This window comes from Meleagris gallopavo, chromosome 8, assembly GCF_000146605.3.
Source record: "Meleagris gallopavo isolate NT-WF06-2002-E0010 breed Aviagen turkey brand Nicholas breeding stock chromosome 8, Turkey_5.1, whole genome shotgun sequence".
NCBI lineage: Eukaryota > Metazoa > Chordata > Aves > Galliformes > Phasianidae > Meleagris > Meleagris gallopavo.
The window spans coordinates 571,952-592,037 of NC_015018.2; the positions used below are offsets into that span (position 1 = coordinate 571,952).

Genomic DNA, 20,086 nt, shown 5'->3' on the forward strand with positions numbered 1-20,086 from the left:
TCCATAGGACACATCTAGATAGAAGTCATACAACACACACAGCACAGTTTGAAGAGTCAACTTTGCAAATGACTGCAGTTTAGTTCCAGCAAACAGATTCAGGAATGAGAAACAGTTTTGTAGTTTTTTTTTATTGTAGACACATTTCAAACACTGCATAGTTACGCACATAGAAAGCACTGAGATTCACAGAAGTCTACTCATGCTGCTCCACTACTCAGGTTTGAGCTAAGCTGAATTCACTGATTTCAGGAGATGACTTCCTCTTTTGTCCTCTAAACATCATTCCCCACCAGAAAACAACAAAATATTCTAGTTTTCAAATCCTTTGTTTCCCTTCAGCTGGAGATGAACCAGAACATACTGACATGACTGGAAAACAGACATCCTAAGGATCATCTAGCTTATTCCAAAATCTGCAGAAATGAAATCTCTTTCCATCCATACAGAGTGGTTGTCTGCTGTATCGGAGAAAAATTCAAATCTGATAGGATTGCATTACTTTGCTACAAAAGATATGGACAGAAATAGGCACCACAGACAGGTCTAGGCAGAAACAGCCATCCAAGATATACAATGGCCAAGACTGACCAGAATTTACCAGGCCGAAAATAATCCATTTGCTAAGGAAATCGAAGCACTGTTCTGAAGCACTGCCAAATATTTAGCTATTGAAGAATTCCAAGGAAGATGAAAGGAGCAACAGATGCATAACTTGCATATGAAACAAAGTGATAGAAAATGCAAAAAACTTTTTAAAGCACTGTGCTGCTTCTAGTACTCATAATGAAATTTAGAATGGAGCTGGAAGATAAGCAAGATTATGCAGTCATGGTTGACAAGGCCAAGGTCATACTCACCTTATGCTAAATCTGTTTAAACTATGGCTCCAGGAGAAATTTCAGTGCTTATACCAAATTAAAAATATATATTTAGTATCAGCTTAAATTTTTGGAGCTATTTGTTAGTAAAAATCAAATGTTACGAGGTCAACAAGTACTAATGCTCAACAAAAGTTTACTTATGCTTCTAAATCCACATAAACAGTGCTTACACTCTTATACTACATTCTCACTCTGGGCTAGACAGGCAGCACCAACAGGCAACACAAGTCCAGATCATAAATATACTACTTGAAATATATAACCAAGCATCAACATCAGGAAGAGAAAATTTCACAAAGAGAAATTTGAATCAGCTTAATGTTTTTCATTTTAATCAATTTTTCAAAATTTTTGAATTTTTATCTTTTGTTACCTTCTATTACTGATTAAAAAAAAAAAGGAAACTTAGTCTGTACTGCGTAAACTGTGTCCTGAGTGCCAATCTTAACTTTGAAGTCAAGGGTCTGCAAATGTTGGTTAACTTCAGCAGATATGAGCAAAAGTTTAGCAGGAGCTTTCAGAAGCAACTCTAGGTGTAAGAGCATTTCAAAAATGTAATGTATAATTCTCTTTTACTTTTTCAAGAAAGATTTTAGTTCTGTTCTGTATCATTCAAATTTAATTCAGTACACGCAGTCCAACACACGCTGTCCTAGTTCACACTGCACCATCCTTTCTCCTTAAAAAACTTGGATCCATGAACCACAAAGCATTAGGAACTGTCTCAGAATATCACCTAATAAACAAACTGCTTTACCAACTAACTGAGCAATTACTTGCCTGCTATTCTGGATTTAACCAAACAAAAATTGAAAAGACTTGATTAGGTTCTTCCCCCAGTATACCTCTGCTGTGTGATAAATAATTCACTATAGATGATAAATGAATATATTCTTTCATTATGTATGGCATTCATCAGTGATGAGAAAGCTTTTGAATAAATGGAAAGTGTTTTCATATTGTATTCAAAAGCCTCATGAAGCTAAGGCATAGATGAAAGCCACATCAATAGTTGAAAAACAAAAGAAAATGAGACCTTTGCTTTACATTACATCTGATCAAGATTACCATCTTCATAGAAGTCCTTCAAAAGTCCTTCTCAAAAGAAATTTTAAGGACTGAACACAGGTAAAATAACAAAAATGTCCAAAATCAATAAAAAAAGGACTAAAAGATATTATACATATAGATGCAATCATGGCATTCATGGCATTTTTAAAAACAACTATAACAATAAGGGAGTCAATACTAAAGAAAGATGCAAACTCATTAGTAAGTAGAATAACGTTTGTTGGAATTTTTTTCCCCCACTTCTCTCTCCTCAGACACACTACATGCTCACTAATGGAAGTTTTTGTTTCCAGCTACTTAACAGAAGCAGCAGACATAGACTTTCGTTTTGAAAACTTTCAAATATGTTTTACATTTCGTTTTTTTGCATAATTCCTAATTCAAAAATAGAGCCAAATATACTCAAGATAAATAGGATTCCTGAAATGTTTCAAGCCATGCTAATACTACAGAGGATCTTTTGATGATCTTGAAAAAAATCATACAAGATTTTCAGTCCAGCCTTGCAGATTCAGATAACTTATGTCAAGTTTCAATAAAAGATTTTAATTTATATTTCAGACAAATTTTGAAATATGTAAGGAAAATCAGATGCTTGTCCAGTAATGTATATGCAATAACATTACAAACTCCTCTCCTACATAGCTTGAGATCATCATGCTTATCCAGAGGGACAGACTGTTTCTGCCAGATGCTCAAAGCAAGTAAAGTAGTTCAGTAAGGTATTCACTTTGCTTTGTTGACTACTATAATAAAAAGAGCTCATGTACAGGAAAAGGAAACCTACAAATCTACTGTGTTGAGCAGGTCAGAAATAATTAAGCAGTAAAGGCAAATTAAGTTTCTTTTCCTATACCCATGATTTAAGTTAAGGAGTCTTTGACACTATTTTCTCTCTTTCTCTTCTCAAATTTAACAAACAAAATCTCAGATATAACATGGGTTTAACAAATGGAGAACTAGAGGGATTTATTAATGCGTGACTTTATACGAAGAATGTTTCTAGTGAAAAAACACCACAAAACATGTATTCATGATCTTCCTTGAATAGTTTAGAAAAAAAAATTCTTGTAGTCTTGAAGATTCAGGCTTCTGAGTCTGGAAGACTAAAAGCCCCTAATCTGCCTAGACTGCCAGCAACGAAATAGGTAACGATGATCTTTAGAGTCTTGGGTCACAGAACATTAGAGTGGATCGGCAACTGGGGCAGACCTGCTGAATCCCCCACCACCACTCCTTTGAGACAAAATAGCCTCATAGACAGCCTGCCCTTGCTTTGAGACACGGGCTCCTCATGAGAAGCACTACCTCACTTTAACTTCTCCTGCTGTCTTGGAATTGAATCATACAATGTCCTGGGTTGGAAGAGACCTCAAGGATCATGAATCTCCAACCCCCTGCCACAGGCAGGGCGACCAACTTCTACATTTAATACCAGCCCAGGCTGCCCAGGGCCCCATCCAACCTGGCCTTGAACACCTCCAGGGATGGACAGGGCATCCACAGCCTCTCTGGGCAGCTGTTCCAGCACCTCACCATTCTCTGAATAAAGGACTTAAAGAACTTAAATTGGATCCCACCTCTAAATGAACTGCAATGCAAAATGTCATTTGCTTGCTAGCCCAAAGCAGTTAGAAGGCCCTGAGATGGACTGTATCAGCAGTAATTCTTCTGATCTGAGATGCATACACTCTAGTCTCTTCAGACACAGATTCAGACCAACTTTCTATAGACTTTCAATTCTGGCAGAAGTTGCTACCTGGTTTGGAAATAATCAAAGCCATTCAGGAGGTGTCAGTTAAAATATCCATAAACTACTGACAGATGGTCTACACAAACAATGCCCTCTCACTTCGCAGCAGGAAATAAAAATGCCTCTGCTACTTTATTTAATCTCATCAGCACACATCTCATTTTATAGATCAGAATAATTTGACATGCAATGAAATTGCCTAGCAAAGATCAAATAGAAAAACATATTTGAAAATAATTCTTTCTTAGCATATTAAGTATAATTTAGAACCCAGAAAACGTGCACTGTTAAAATTTAAGTAACACATTTTCTGGAGGTATTTAAAGTTGCTGACTGAGGAACTCCAAACATTTGAAGTTGCCAGCCATTATGCAGAAAGCTACTAACAAGTCTCAAGTAGTAGAATTTCATACAAAGAGACAACTGTACCTATTGCACAGCCATTATGTATCAGTTTATATCACTACGTAGATTTAGCATAAAACTAGCAGCTAGAGCTCTCCTGCTTGTGGATAAATAGCTTACCAGTCAGCAAAAACCACTGGGGTCAACTGACCAAACCTAGTAAGTTTTACACCTACAGAAGGTAGGAAGCAGTAGCTTCATTGACATTATAGCAGCAACATCAGCTGGCAATCCACTAGCTTAAAACTGCAAAAGGTGCTATGAAGAATCTAGCCCAAGGTCAGAAGTTTATTCCGCTCTTTCCTATCAGCTTGGTGCCAAAATAAAAGGTCTGTAACAGCTAGTGTTGAAAAAGCACAAAGCCCGCTATAGGATCAGAGCCACTCAAAACTAAAAAAAAGCAGACACATCATTACCCACATAAAATACAATTCAAATGAGCAAGACAAGACCCTCACTACAACAAATAAGCAAGAAAGTTAATTGAAGCTGAAATTATATGCCTAACAAAACAGTGCCAACCACACAAAACCCCATATGTTTTACACAACCTTTTATGAGAACAAGGCAAAAAAGAATTCCCATTTGTTCCGCTTCTTAACCAGAATTCTTCTTAATTTCCTGTGGGTTAAAAGAGCCCAAACCTTTAAAAAGTACTCATATTCTACAATTTTTGTCCTCAAATCGTTAATGCAAGCTTATTAAGTTTCTCTGACAATGTATTGGTGTATTAACAATTTAGCAAAGTTTGGATCAATCTGTTTCAGACAATAGGTGGTGTACTAATTACGAGCAATAGCATTTGACTATTGACAGTGCTTGACCTGTTAGTGACATTCTTTCGTGTTTGCAGAAAAATCAAACTTCTCCAATGGAAAATGAGAACTGTCAATTTATTAACTATAAACAGGAATGCAATTCTGTGCTATGAACCCAGCTCAAGTTATGATTTTTGCAGTTCTGTTCAAGAATCTATAAAAAATATTACTTCATTAATTCTTGTGAAATCTTTTGCTATTTCACTGCCCATCAGTTGTGGAGGGTATGCTTACACCAAACCAAGTGTTTCTGCAAAAATATTGTATACTTCAATGAAGTTAATTTCTATATAGGAAAAAAATTACAAGCTTCTAAAATATAGGTTTCTTTCAGAGTAAAGAACTGAATCACACAAAGCCTGTGGATGTCAGAAAACTAAAAAGAATAAATCAGGATACAGTTCTCAGCTCACACTTAAAAATAATAGTTCCGGTTTCCTGAGAAGTTTTAATTAACACAAAAATAACTGAAATGGTTGGAGTCATGCTGATGAACCCAAGCTATAAATTCTCTTGAAGAATTGTATGGAACAATACATTACCTTCGATTAGGTTAGCTATACAAAATGAAGAGTATATGGCAATCAGCAGCAAGTCTGTGCCACTCTGTGCCCATTCCAACAGTGGCCCAACATGCAAACCAAACCAGTTCTCTATCTGACACAGCTATTACTGCCCACTGTGTGCTGATGCATGAATCCAGAGCATGATATTGCTTGGCTACTCATGAGCAGAAAGTAGGATAACCAGTGCATTTTAACCTATTGACTTCCATGCAGGAGAAATGGAAATATGATTAGAGAGAGGGGAGAAGAGCTTGCAAGATTTGTGTCAGTAGTAAGTTGGTGCTGCTGAGAGGATCATGTTATTCTGGGCAGTTCAACTCTGTTCAATGCCAAAACCTTACACTTAAGGTATGTCAAGTGCCTCAATTCAAACAAATATGTAGAAGCTACATGAAAAAGGTATTTCACAGAAAACATGCTACACTTCACTTCAAGCTGACAACTTGGGTCTTTTGTCAGTGCTGTTTGTAAAACTAAGAAATTGAAAGAAAATTCACCCACGCTCTGCTCTTCGCAGCCAAAGGCAACAACAAATCACTGAGAAAAGGAATATATCTACGTAGCGCTAACTCCAACAGGTAGCATGGATCTGATGTGCTTGCTGCCAGAAAACCCCAGTCATACATACTTGACGCTTGCTCGATTCCATTTTCAAAATAATGGCAGCTGAGGGTGATAATCAGGAAAGTCATTAAGTTCCATTTATGATCATTTTGTAGATTAGAATTAGTCTCTGACAGGATGTCCCTATGAAATTTGAAAATACATTTGCTTCTCTTGAACTCCTAATCATAAATCAACTGAACTCAGTTGTGATTCTGACAATTCCCTTATGAATTCAAGTGAAAGAGAAGAGGTGCAACTTAAACTGCCTCTACACAATGTTACCAAATTTTTCTCATCACAAACACATAAAAAGAGAGAAGAACAGGTTATTCTGACCTTATTCATTCATGTTCCAAAGAAAATAAGTACTAAAGACCAAATAGAAAGCCATTATGGGGAAAAAGCAGAGAACGTCTGCGGCACAGCTCTGAACCAGGAACCACCCTGCCTGCTGCATGACCTTCAGCTTGGCACTAATGGTGTTACCACGTGGCCCTCTTCTCTAACTGCAGAAAGCAGAAACAGCACAGTCGCTACCTATACTGAGGATAAGTAAAGTCCATATAGAAGTACCCTTTATTTCAACAGTGATGAAGAGGTTCCTCCCCATCTGAAGGGCAGAGCAATAGGAAGGGAGCAAGTCTTGTCTAAATTCATCCTCTGAGGCTGGATGATGAACGCAGATATTCAGCAAAAGGGAGCTGCTGGAGGAAGCCTGGTCCCTATGACACGCGTGCACTTTTCCACCTGCACACGCTCCAGCAGCAGCAGGCAGCCAAGTAGAGCAGGCTCAGGGGCTGTCTGGTGAGCAGAACAGCCCATCAGCATGGCTGCCAACAGTACATTCCAGCACTGCTGCAGGTATAAGGGTCAGCTGTACTTCTACGGATTCCCCAAAAATATTCTGAAAACAAGCCAGTTCTGCACTTGACCTGGTCTTTATCAAGATGAAGATGTAGCCCACGGTACATTCATACAAAACAAACCATGTGTACTTCACTGTCAGCACAACCACCACCATGGTAACTCACCTCATTCTCAACCTTCTATCTTGGAAGACCTTGCTCAATTATATAAAAATACTGGAAACTTGAAGTTCCATTCTTAAAGTGCAACTTTATTCTTGCTCGTTCAAATGCTGTTTATATAATAATAGAGTACTACTGTGCTAAAGGATCCCTTCAACTCATCTGAACTGCAAGTAACTTCAATTTTGAATCTATCCCATTGAAGATGGTCTACTGTACATTCCACACACAAAGCAATACTTAAGTTTTGAAATACAGTAAAACAATAAACATACTTTTCAACTGTTCTGTTTCTACGAAGATTCAGAACATAACAACGCCTTATGATGTTAACTTGCACTACAAAAATGCAGTTTTCCAGGCAAGTACATTCCTCCCAGTTGCTTAGTGTGGAAGAACACTTCTCAAAAGATGTCTGTGTACAATGTTTTAAAGTAACTGAAAAGATAACCAGCTTAAAGCAAGCACGGAAAGCTATAGACTGGTAGCTTAAAATATTCTTAATTTATCTCACAGGAGCTTAAGTTCAAGGTTCACAAAGGAAAGAAACATCAGTTGCACTTAAAACTGCTTTCTCTCTTATTCTATTTGTAATGAACAATCATTAAACATTCCCATGGAATTTAAAAAAATGCAATTGAGATTGATACAGCAGTGTTACCAACATCAAGGTAGTACAAGGGTTCATCATTTGAAGTATTAAAAATAACATGAAAAACGCAGGCATCCATAATTTCCTTTTGTATGCTTGATGAGCTTTTTAGAGACAGTGCTATTGGAACAGTTCTAAAAATCTTAGTCCTAATGCTCCTCTAGATTTGGCATGAAACATGAACAAATCTAGATACACTATATGTAAGATAGCAACAAATCTCAGTATTTTAAAGTGTCAGGTTAACTATCTAATACGAGCCAAAAAAGTCTTTAAGTTTGTTCTAAGTCATATTACCTGAAAACTATTCACTTACTTATTATTCATATTAAAGAGCTAAACTACAAGTTAAAGACTCAAATAAGCCCAACCCTGTCCCTTACCCTAAAACAATGTTGGCTTCTAACACAGAAGACACTAACATTAATTTTAGAATATGTTTAATGCATTTCAAAGCATACCTAAATTAAATTTGAAAGTCAGAAGGATACTTTCTATTTTCAAACAATTCTCGTCAGGAGTCTCATAGTTTTATAGTAATCATGAACACCATTTTCAAAAGAAAAAAAAACTGTTCATCTGCATAATCTACAGAATCATGTTCCTGGTGTCATAAGTAACTTTTCCCAGATAGAAGATGTGACATTACGCCTTACTTAAAAAAAATAAAACTAGACCTGCAAAGATGTAAAACTTAATATAAAGGCTTCTATCTCAAGGGTCATATCAGGGAAAATTAAACCCATCAATCCCGAAGAACGTTTTTCTATTACTTTACTTCAAATTCCACCAGAGTCAGGAAAAAAGTTCCTAGTAATTAGCAGAGTCTTGCATATCTCTCACTGTTAATAACCTGAGTCCCACAGTACCACAGAAGAGAATCAATGAAAGGAGCAACCGGTAGAATGGGCACAAAAACTGCTGCCTCCAGCAACTTACTTGAGTTTAATTTTGGAAGACCAAGGCTGTTGTCTCTTCTACTTTTCCTCCAGCTTTCTGCCTTTACTTTTCACTGCTTCTTACTCTTCAGAAAGCAGAATCCCTAATAGAAATTTTAGAAATCTTTTATTTTTTTCCTCCTTATTTCTTAGAGACCGGTTAATTCCAATTTCATTTCACATGTTTAACAGCCTGCCTCAAAAGTAATGCATCTGGAGCCTTCTAATCACCCATACAGTCGAAGTCAATCCAGGCTTTCAACTCCCAAAAGTGATTTCTGCTCAGCTGGAAGAATTCACATACAAAATTTCATGGACCAAGTCAATGAGTCTTACAGAAGCATCTCTGATCAAAGGATTGGCACATCTGACACATGAGGAGAGTCTGAGATAGCTGGGTTGTTTAACTCAAAGATGAAGCTCAAGGGGGATGTTACTGATGTGTGCAAGGCCCTGGGGGGGATGAATGAAGAAGGAAGGCGGCAGAAACAGGATCTTCTCAGTGAGGCTCAGTAAAAGAACAAGAAACAAACTGATATACAGGAGATTCCACTTTAAACTCCTCCCTGTATTACAGTGAAGATCACTGTAAAATATAGTCTCCATCACTGGAGGTATTCAAAACCCAACTGGACAAAGCCGTGAGCCACCAGCTGCTGCCGGCCCTGTTTGAGAAGAGGCTGGAGAAGATGACATGAAAGTTGCCTGCCTGCCTTAATGATTATGTGCTAATTGAAAGTAATTATTTCTGAGAATCACAAGAGCTCTCTTGTAATTCAACAGAGCAAGAACAAACAACAACAAAAGAACAGAAAGATATAAAGAAAGCAAAAACCTTCATGACCGCAATGCTTTCTAGTGAAGAAAAATTCACCTGAAGCCCAACATACTTCCAAAAGCCCAGTGTAATTGTTCAGATAATCATTCAGTATTATGACAAACCAAAGAAAAATAAATTTCCCTATCTGAAAACAACACACTCAGCTTTCTAAATGCAGTGCTCAAGTGAATCATGGAAATCAATCGTACAGGCTCCTTTACTTGCTAAAGAAAAATCTAGAGTCTATACATAAACACAGTTTTCCCCTCCTCACGCTCTTAAGTTTGAGATCTGGTCTGATCATCTTTCCTTTAAAGGCAATTCATCTCACTTACAGCTATAATCCAAAGAATAAAGGTCATGAAACAAATACCAAGTGTGAGCTGATTATATTAGTTTCATTTTTCTCCCTTTCTTAATGAAAACATTTGAAGACTTTTGACCTTTTTATCCTATTTTGATTGATACAGTAAATTGTACCACAGGGAAACAAAGAAAGAGGAAGCCAAAACTAAATTAGATTCAGAAGCAAAGCAAAGGATTGCAGAAAGCACTTTACAGCAGAACAGTTGGTTATAAAAAACAAGATACTGTTTTCAAGCCTTGCTACTCTATCTGTACTGATGCACACTATTGGAAAGAACCTTCCAAAAGCAATGTAACACAAACATTTATAAAACAACATTCTCATCTATTTGCCAACAATCCTTGTCAACGGCTTTCCTCCAATGAAACTTATTTCAAAGATCACTCAGAACTTCTCTGTGTTCCAGCTGACCAAGTATACGGAGTTATAGATTTCAGACGACTTAAAAACTGAAGTTCTAATTAGATTCAAATAAGAATTCAAAGATTCAAAGCGAAGAAAACATTCTCAGTTCGCTATATGTAACTGAGCTTATCCATGTCTTAAAAATTCCTTCAGAAAAATATGTAAACAGGACAAAGGTTTCTCAGAGAAGGTGGAAACTGAAATAAGAATTAGTCACAAATCTTTTGTTGCAAATTAGAGGATCATGATTTTTTCCCCATTAGGTTAACGTCCAACTAGTATCCAAAACTCTCTTGCGATACATCAAGAAGAGAATTTATTCAAGTTGCCTTTCTGCTGCTCCTTATCTTTCCAACAGCCCATTCTTTTACCATTTAGAGGTTTTCAGTAGAACGGATGTCATAACACCCTGGTTTTTATCTGATATCATACCACTCATCTAATTACAGCTGGACTAAAGGCATAAAGCACTGAATCTTTACACACAACTCCATACCACAGTTCCAACATTTCTAAAACCCACACTGACCTCCAGCCTCTGCAACTGCTGTTGTTGCCACGCAGCCCCCAGCACAACCTCGACCATCCTCAGGAGTAGGAACACCAGCATTGAAGACCCTCTACTCCAGTCACTCCAATACCCTTACCAGTTCAGCACCTACTTTTCCCTCTCTCAGCACACCACAGATGTTGAATTAACCCCTGCATGCATGACTCAACATTTTCCTAACTCGATTTTAAAAGGACAACATTATCTCTAAAGCATCCCATAATCACAAAAACGCCATCTGGCGGTAGGATTTTGGCTAATTAAATCAATGTTTCAAGATTTCTGGCCATCTGCTGTGATGATAAAACTTCCTTGCAACAGCAGAGAGAAAACATGCCCAGCTAAGCTGCGTATACTCAGAATTAAGATGCCTCCAGTGAAACAAGTTTCTCACTCTCAGAGCTCTCCTGCCTGCAGTCCGAGACCTTCCCAAGAGGCAGAGACTCCGCACACCAAGACAACTGTAGCTAATTTAAAAAGCCTGAAGATAAAATGGACACCTCTCTCTAGGAATGAAGAATAAAATATAAGAGATAGCAGGGACTCACAACTGCAATGGGATCTTCGATCTCACTACTCTCTCTGAACAGAACAGAGCCCACAAGATGTGGGCACTTGAGGGGCCTGGCCGAGCAGCACTCAAGCAAAAGGAGAGATATAATTAAATCCTATGTGCAAATCTTCTCTTTTATTGTCTGTCTTTGCAGCGACACTGTTGCCTCAGAGGCTTTTCCAAGTCCCAGAATGAATTTATTTCCCAACTGTACGATCATTTTTGCCATTTATTTTGTCCTCACTTAGGTATTCAGAATCCAATAAAAATGCAAAGATTGAGATGGATTCACCTGAGCTTTCATCCTATTTTAATATCTTTAGCCACAGCCTCTATGCCATGTTGTGAGGCTAAGTACTTACAGCACCCAAGACTCAGCAATGACATTAGATTTCTTTGAATGCTGCAGGGCAGCACCAGACTCCCTTCCTCCTTCATATCAGTCACGGTCCTTCCACAAGCCAAGGAACAAGCATAAAATGCAAAATGCAATTGCAGAGAGAACAAGAAGTTCACGGCTGTTTTTATTTCTCCTCTTCACTAGGCGTTTGCACTTCAACAGTCTGTTTGTCTGCATATGCATTAACTTCAGCGCTCAGTAAACACAGGTTTCACATCTATAAATAAAACATACATGAAATATGTTGCTGTCTATTTCATCTCCCTCTGCATTTTCCTAATTGTCTGCATTTTATGCACTTATGTAGTGTTAACATGGATCATGCGGCGCTTTGGCACTTCAGTACACTCGTGGATGCTCTAGCAAAAGAAGTCTGCTGTCATTTTAAACTATTTTAAAACTCTGAGCAGCTGTTGGATTACACAACAAGTAACTTCATACTAGTAAGTATGTATAGTAAGACGAGATGATTTTTTTCCAAGACATTCATAAAAATTCTATTTTTTTTTAATCCTGCTCCAACACTGAAAATACATATATTTCACTGAAAAAATATATATTTTTAAATAATTATTTGGATAATCAGTGGCTTACCTGAATTTGTCATTATTCCTTGAATACACTTCCTTTGCGGAAGAGCCTACAGGAATTACATAAATGTCTTCTAATGCCACTGAAGGTCCCAAAACAATACCTTCAAAAGTGTTAATCTAAAGCACCAGAAAAAATACCATCTCTTTAGGCATCTGAATAACAGTCCTGGTTTTCAGAGGTCAAATACTTGGAATTATGAGAAAGTTGATGCTGAGTAGCTAATCTCCCCCAAATTACACAGCATTTGTCAATTATAAATGCTCTCCTGATCTCCTAACGCGCACGCACACACACACACAAAGCATCCCATTAAAATACATATCTGAAAAAAATCTCCAATTCTCAACACTTGATGACGAAAGGTCCGACATTCAGTCATCTTGAGAAAGGCATCGCACACGTCTGTGCTCACAGGAAGGATCCTCCCCCTGGTTCAGAGAGCTTCCACAGCACTGAGGTGAATAATGAAGCTTCAGTACAGCTCAAGTCACAAATGAGGACTCTGACAATCTGGGACTGTTATTCATAACTATTTCCTTACAAGTTCCTAGCTTTTCTTTTAGAATAACAACAGTAAATAATCTATGTCATAGGTTACTACATTTTATTTGAGAATGCTTTGCATCACTTTTTGAACCCTTCGGCAACAGAAACATTTGCTCATGTTACATTAAATTAAGATGTCACATGCAATTAACTTCATGGTCCTGGCATTACGGGATATTAGGGTTTCAAGAATCAGTGTCACCCGATCTTCGTCATAAATCCTTATGTTTAGAAATGAGCTCCAATTCGTCACAACGTTCAATACACACAAAAATAGTAAAAAAGTTGAAAATATTAATATCTAGAATCAAGGCAGAAAGCATGAACAAAGCCTCCCAAATGATTTTCAGGAGCAGCAGTCCAAGGGCTGCACAGCTGGCTGACTTTTATAATACAGTTATTCTTACAAAGAAACCTGTGCCTGAAGCACACTCCAGTGCTGGCTGTGTAATGGGCTGGGAAGCATCTGGATCAGCTCCAGGCAATCACATCGTGAACGCACCTGGGAAACAAACTAGCTGCCCAAACATTTCAAGTAATGCAAGTTTGTATTCGGATTCCTAGTCAAAAACATAAACTAAAACCTGAAATGAAGACAACAAAATGTCTCATCACAGACAGCTTAATCCCCCTCCCCCCAAAAAAAACTGTACTGCACTGAACAATTTGCTGGTTGTTATTCCTTTTGAGATTCAGTGTGGATGTACACAAATGGGTATTCAGGCCAAAGATAACACTATTGACCAGGGGAGGAAAAAAAAACAAACAAACACAACACCAAGGACACCTTCCTCTTTCAAAAAAATTTACTGATAGAACAATTGGAATGATTTTTTCATCCTGATTTAAATTAATTCTCTGTTCAGTTGGTTTCCAACATCAGTACAGCGGCCTCTTGTGAAATAACGACCAGAAAATGAACACTTCAGACAGAATAAGATTCTCTCCTTCCCATCTCAGTGCTGATCTGGAATCGTGGTGGAAAATGCTGTGCTGCTAAATAACAGCACTTGCCTATGAAGAAAACACACTTGGTTGTTCATTCCCGTTTTCCAAAACTGTCTTTTTTGAGGGATTTTCCTATTTTCAAATTCTTTTTGAGTAAAAAGTCTGCAATAAATGTTTTTATGTGTTTCTCAGTTTCACCTGAGAAAAAAATTCAGGACTTTTTCCAGGTAATATATGAAATTAAATACATTCTTGTACTAAAAATGTCACATAATATGACAATTGCAAATAAGATGATTTTATGGATTATTCAAACCCTAACGTTATGTTTGGACAGCACAAGAGAAAGAAAATAAGTGCCTCGCTGGGGAGACTTATTTTTGGTTGTTTTGCTTTCTTTTAGTAGCTGTCTTCTGATTATGCTGCTTAAACAGAGCTTTCATCTATTCCAGAGATTCCCCACACCTATGATATTTAGTTATATAGCTTTAAGCTCTGAGACGTTTTAATTGCCTCAATAATTACCACACACATGAGGGCCACTCTAAAAGCAATGTCTTCTATTTTATTATGCTGGCCCACAAAGCTAAGTGTTGTGAGTCACCATTTCAAAAGGACAAAAGCCATTTCCAATTGCCCAACTAGACTTGAAAGAAAACAAAGAAAGAAAACACCCTAAGTGTGGCAAGAGGGCAACTCACTCTGCAATGTCTGTACCTCCATACTCTTTAATGCAGAACAACAGCACTGATACATAACATGAAGGATGAACCTTGCCATTAATTCAATATGCTTCCATATATTTCAAGGGATGCGATAGAAGAAGGCAATACAAACTCAGTCTTTGTGTGCTAACAAAATAATTAGTAGGAAGTTTGACCTCAAATTTAGCAAAACCCAACAAACAGGAAAACTGTAACTAACAGGACAGCACAGAGTCCAAATCCATGAAGAGACTGAGAAACTACAGGTGCCATTATCTTTCTTCAATTAAGCAAAATAATCTTTAAATTCATGTTGAATCCATTATAGAGCGTTAATAACTGATATGAAACACAAACATTTTGCCTTAACAGCAAACCCAGAACTCAGTGCAAGTGAACAGCAACATCTCAGATTAAAAGGCCTCAGATTTCAGCCAATAAACAAGGCTGTCCTAGTTGATATATACTCTTTTTCTCCCTGGTGAACCCTACAGTACTTGTACGTCACTGTTCATTTCACTCAACTTTTTCTTTTTTTTAAATCCTGTTGGCAAGAGTCAGGATGCTTGGAAATATCTAAAAGAAGATTACATTAATAAAAAGTTGTGGTAAAGTTCTAAATCTTTGAGATAAAAAAACTGCATTTAAAATTTGATACTGTGATGAATAGTCATTTACTTGGTAGCTTTTTATCTCACAAAAAAATACAAGGGCTTCTCTGAAAGCAATGCCTCCTACTTTATGATGTTGGCCTATGACTTCAGAGGCAGATATTGGTGGTATGGCAGTAGAGACTAAACCTTCCCACAAATATTCCATTACAGGCTGTTGCTTTGTGACACATGGCAGCACAGGAGCAGTCTGACAAAATGGCACCTCATATGAAGCAGAGATGTGGAACTGAATTCCTTTATGCAGGAAAAATGGCACCTACTGACATTTATCAACAGTGGGTGAACGTTTATGGTGACCAAAAAATGAATGTAAGCATAGCGAGGTGGTGGGCAGTGCGTTTCAGGAGTTGCAATAACAGGTCACCACCAGTGCATATTTTTATGAGCGCAACATTCTTTTGAATTTGAGCTGAAAATGCATCGTTGATGGTAGTGACTAAGATGAAAAACGGTTTTCTTCAGCTGAGAATTTGCTCAATCGAGTAGAGTCATCATGCTTTTTGTTTCCACAAAAATAAATAGGAGGCATAACTTTCCAGAGCAACCTAGAGCTTATGTAATATATATATACACGTACTGATGGTCAGTGGGATACCAACCAATCACTTTACAATTTACAGAAATTACAACTACTCCAGTGTCAAGAATAAGACATTATATCAACGCAGTTTCCTTATAAATACGCAGGGCTTAGAAATAAATAATGTACCTAATATCAACTCCATTCACATAGGAAAACATCTGGTATTTATGCCCTAAATTCTACCATCAACAAGAGAAAGAAGATGAAATGTTCTACTCATACTTGTCTCTGGGCATTTTAAAATTGCTATTTTCAATAAAAAAAATCCTTGTGCTGCATGAAAAAAAGTACCAAGCTTGTTTGGACAAAATTTCATTAGTCTTATATTACTGTGCTAGTTTTCCATGACTACAGGTTAATTCTCACGAAGACTGACTGCAACTCAAACTGCCATCATGGAAGACTGAAACCCTGTGACCAGATAAGAACCTATTTCAGTATTTCCCTAGTATCTCATCTGAGGCCCCAGTCACCCAAGACTCATCTGGATTACAGTACAGCTTTGCATGCTCTAATGTGACAACCATTATACCGTAGTCCTAGAATAGGCTGAGCAGTTAATATCAAATTGGTCTTTCATCCACGGCAAAAGCAATACCTTTCTCCTCCTTTCAATTCAAAGAGAATTTACAGCTAGCTGTCAGTTTTTTTTATGTGCACATAAATATATATTCAGATGTACACATGATATGTATTTTTCCAATATCACAAACACTGAAGAAGACAAAGATTATCTGATTTGTGCAAAGTGTTAGTATACCTTTTGCTTACAAGTCCACAAAGTGGCTGTAAACACTCTAAAGAAGACTTGTGCTATTTCACAGAAGAACAATAGATTTACATATTAAGAAAAAGGTATAAGAGAGTGGGAAATGTCACACTGTCACTTTCATTATTTATACAAAACGTTTCTCATAATTTGTAAAATAAAATTGCAAGCAACATCTCTAAACATTATTAAATGAACATCAAAATCAAACCACAAAGGATCTGGAGACATCTTTACAGAAATGAATTTGATTTATTTGTCTAAGGCCAGTGATAGGGAGCTAATCACAGTTAATTTATGAGAAAATGAGATGATTACATCTGGCAGAAAGAACGTTAAAATGAATAGCCTTGTAGCCTTCTGACAGAAAGCAGACACTCAGATTTGTTGACAAATAATGGAAATTTTATGTCAGTCTTTGACTACCCTGAGGATCACCTCCATGTCCCTATTGCTTTTACTATTTGAGTTGTTGGGGTTTTTATTTTTTTCCCCCCAAAAGATAATTTCTTTGAGCTCCTAAAAGTGTAAAAAAAAAGAAAAAAAAGAAAAAAAAAACCATGTTTCTTAATTGGCAACACAGACCCACAGTACTTCAGATTATCCACAAGTCTCATTTTAAATCTGAAACAACAGACATTTGGCTATAATAAGTTTGGTGTAATTACTTGATAGTTTTCCCTTTTTTTTTCCCCTCATTTTTGATAGCTTATTACTTTATCATATCAATAAAACACATTGCTAATTTAATGGCTGTTATTAAAGTTCCTATAGATGGCACATTTGGTGATATAATCCAAGTTCACTGAAAATAAAGCAAATATTTCAGCAATGTACAATTAGGTTCGTCACAGCTCTCAGACTATATGCTGCACTTCACGAGTAAGTTTTACTCATTTTATCTTTCTATTCTGTGAATTGAATGTTTATGGAAGCACATTATAGGAAAACACAACTAAATTCTTCTTCCAAAAAGATCAGGCTGGGCTAAAAAAGTGCACAGACTTAAAGCTCACACAGAAGATGATGTGAGGAAGAACGAAATTTCAGAGTGGACATTTGGTTGTCCTCTCTAAATACTCCAGAAGTAAGGAAAGACTCCCTGCAGGAATTCATAGCTGTGTTCTGCCTTCAGAATCACTGCAGCTGTTACCAGATTTCTGGGAGAAACTAGCCTGATCAGGAAGGGCACATAAATATTCTTGTCTGAATAACACTGTCAGTAACATACAGACATTGAAGCACAATATTTTCTTCAGTCTGCACATTTTCGTACCTATGAATATAATTACTTGGGAAAATCTTAAAGAAAATGCACAAAGGAAAAAAAAATATGGACACTAACGTGTTTAGAAAGAGATGTCTTTTTCAGATATATACTTTAAGCTAGTCAGTTCTTATAGCAATAAGAAAAATCTGTTTTAAACTTTTAAGTTTAAATCAAGTTTCCAGAGGCCAGAAATCTAAATTTCAAAATGCAGAGTTTAAGATCAGTGAAGGAACACATTTCCCATCTTACCCACTACAAACAGCAGAGCTCAAAACCCCTCTAAAATAAATAAAATGAAAACAACAGCCTGGCTTCTGACAAGTCCTTCCTTTATACTGAATAAACAAACAAAAAAAACCCAAAGCAAGCCAATAATATATACTTGATTAAATATTCCAGATGACAATTACAGTACCGTGACTACAATGGTACCAACATGCACTGTATAAATACAGCAAAATAAAGTATGTCCCACAGAAATTAATTCATCTTAGATCTTCTTTTCCTCGCGAAAAATCAGAAGAATAGGTATAAGACTTGAAAAATATCTTTTTTTCCCTCATTCTTATTACGCTTAGTATATTTGGTAAAGAAAAAAATAATTATGAAACACCCACTAGATGCTTTCATTAGGGCTGTTAAAAATGAAATGTTACCTACATGAAAGAACAAACAGTAAAAGTTTTGAAAAAATCAACACAAAAACAATTATGAGAGGTATCTCTCAGCAAGAAACCCTTATGAAGGTAAGAAATCACCTATCCCCTCAAAATTTTCTACGAAGATCAATCCAATGGTTCTAGAACTGAAATGAAAATACTACCTATTAACAGTCAAAATAAAGCTGATTATAAATGAATCAAAGTGAAAAGCACAGAGTTCAGAACTCTCTCAGAGCTGTAGCTCAGCTGCAAGGCAGGGAAGCCCAGGAAAGCAAAGGCAAATTTGCTGTCATTATCGATGTTTCTGATACCAAGATCCATTTTTCATTCAGCAATAACTGCAGTATCTCATTCTCCCTCCATTTTGTGTTCCTGAGCAAAGTTATGTGCTTTTCTAGTACAATACACAACTGGAAGCACATCTGCCTCCTGCTTGCAGTGAGACTGATGATCACACATAATTCATGGAAAGTGGACATAAAAAAATCTGCTTTGTGTCAACCATGACTGATTTAATTAGCTGGTTACTTCTTGCCTGTCTGTTGCAGAAACAAGCACGAAATAATCAGACAGAGAATTTGGCAAAATAATCATCTTTCCAGATAATTTCAAGTGACAGTGGTGACTGGCACGCAGCACAGGCATGAATTCAGCTTGGGGCTGCTTGGCACACGTTCCAGAACAGTGACTCTGTTCTGGACTCACCTCTGTGCGGCAGGAGAGACCGGGGGGATCCTGTGGATTGAGTTCTGCATGGATTCTTTATGCACTGAAGGCTCCCTGCAGCAACCTGCTCTTTGGGTGAGCTTCAATGGAAGACCAATTTATTACACATCCCAGAAGCTGATCTTGCTGTGAGTCTCAAGAAAAAGTACTGCACAAGCAACATGCACACTTTATTCCATGAAAGTAATTTGTAATAGGACATCGTATAGTCAGTACCGCTGTAAGCAAAGTTAGAAATCAACCAATATAAGAGATGATTACATGACAAAGTAAATACATGCTGGTTTTCCAGATTATGATGTTCCTGCCTTACCACATATTTTTCCAACTTGATAAAAAAAAAATCAGCTCTACTTCTGTGATTTACATCAGATATCATTATTGATTTTATTCACCTCCTGCTACATTATTGTTGACTAAATCAAGACTCATCTACAGCCACACTGGTGAGTTTCTCTTTGCTCAACGAGGTCATTGGAATGGATTCATGTAGAGCAGCTTAATTTTCTGAAAGTAGAACATTTTTTTCTCATAAAAATGTTAAACAGTTGATTCAACAGGAACAAAAGAAAACGTTTTCAACTGAAAATGTGTGGAGATCAACTAGAAACCTTTTAGTACAGATTTCCTGAGCGGAAGAAGCAAAGCAATAAGTAGGATTGCTACCCTGGACTTTAGGAGAGCCAACTTCGATCTCTTCCGGGACCTACTTGGAGCTATCCCGTGGGCTCGGGTGTTAGAAGGTAAGGGGGCCTCTGAGAGCTGGTCAGCATTTAAACAGCTCTTCTTCCAAG

General features: G+C 37.2%; 1 protein-coding gene across 2 annotated transcripts in view; it reads right to left on the minus strand.

The window, feature by feature from the left end:
- The window catches only part of NRG3 (neuregulin 3), a 285,382-nt gene that overhangs the window by 114,851 nt on the left and 150,445 nt on the right, over window positions 1-20,086 (minus strand). The window lies entirely within an intron of this gene.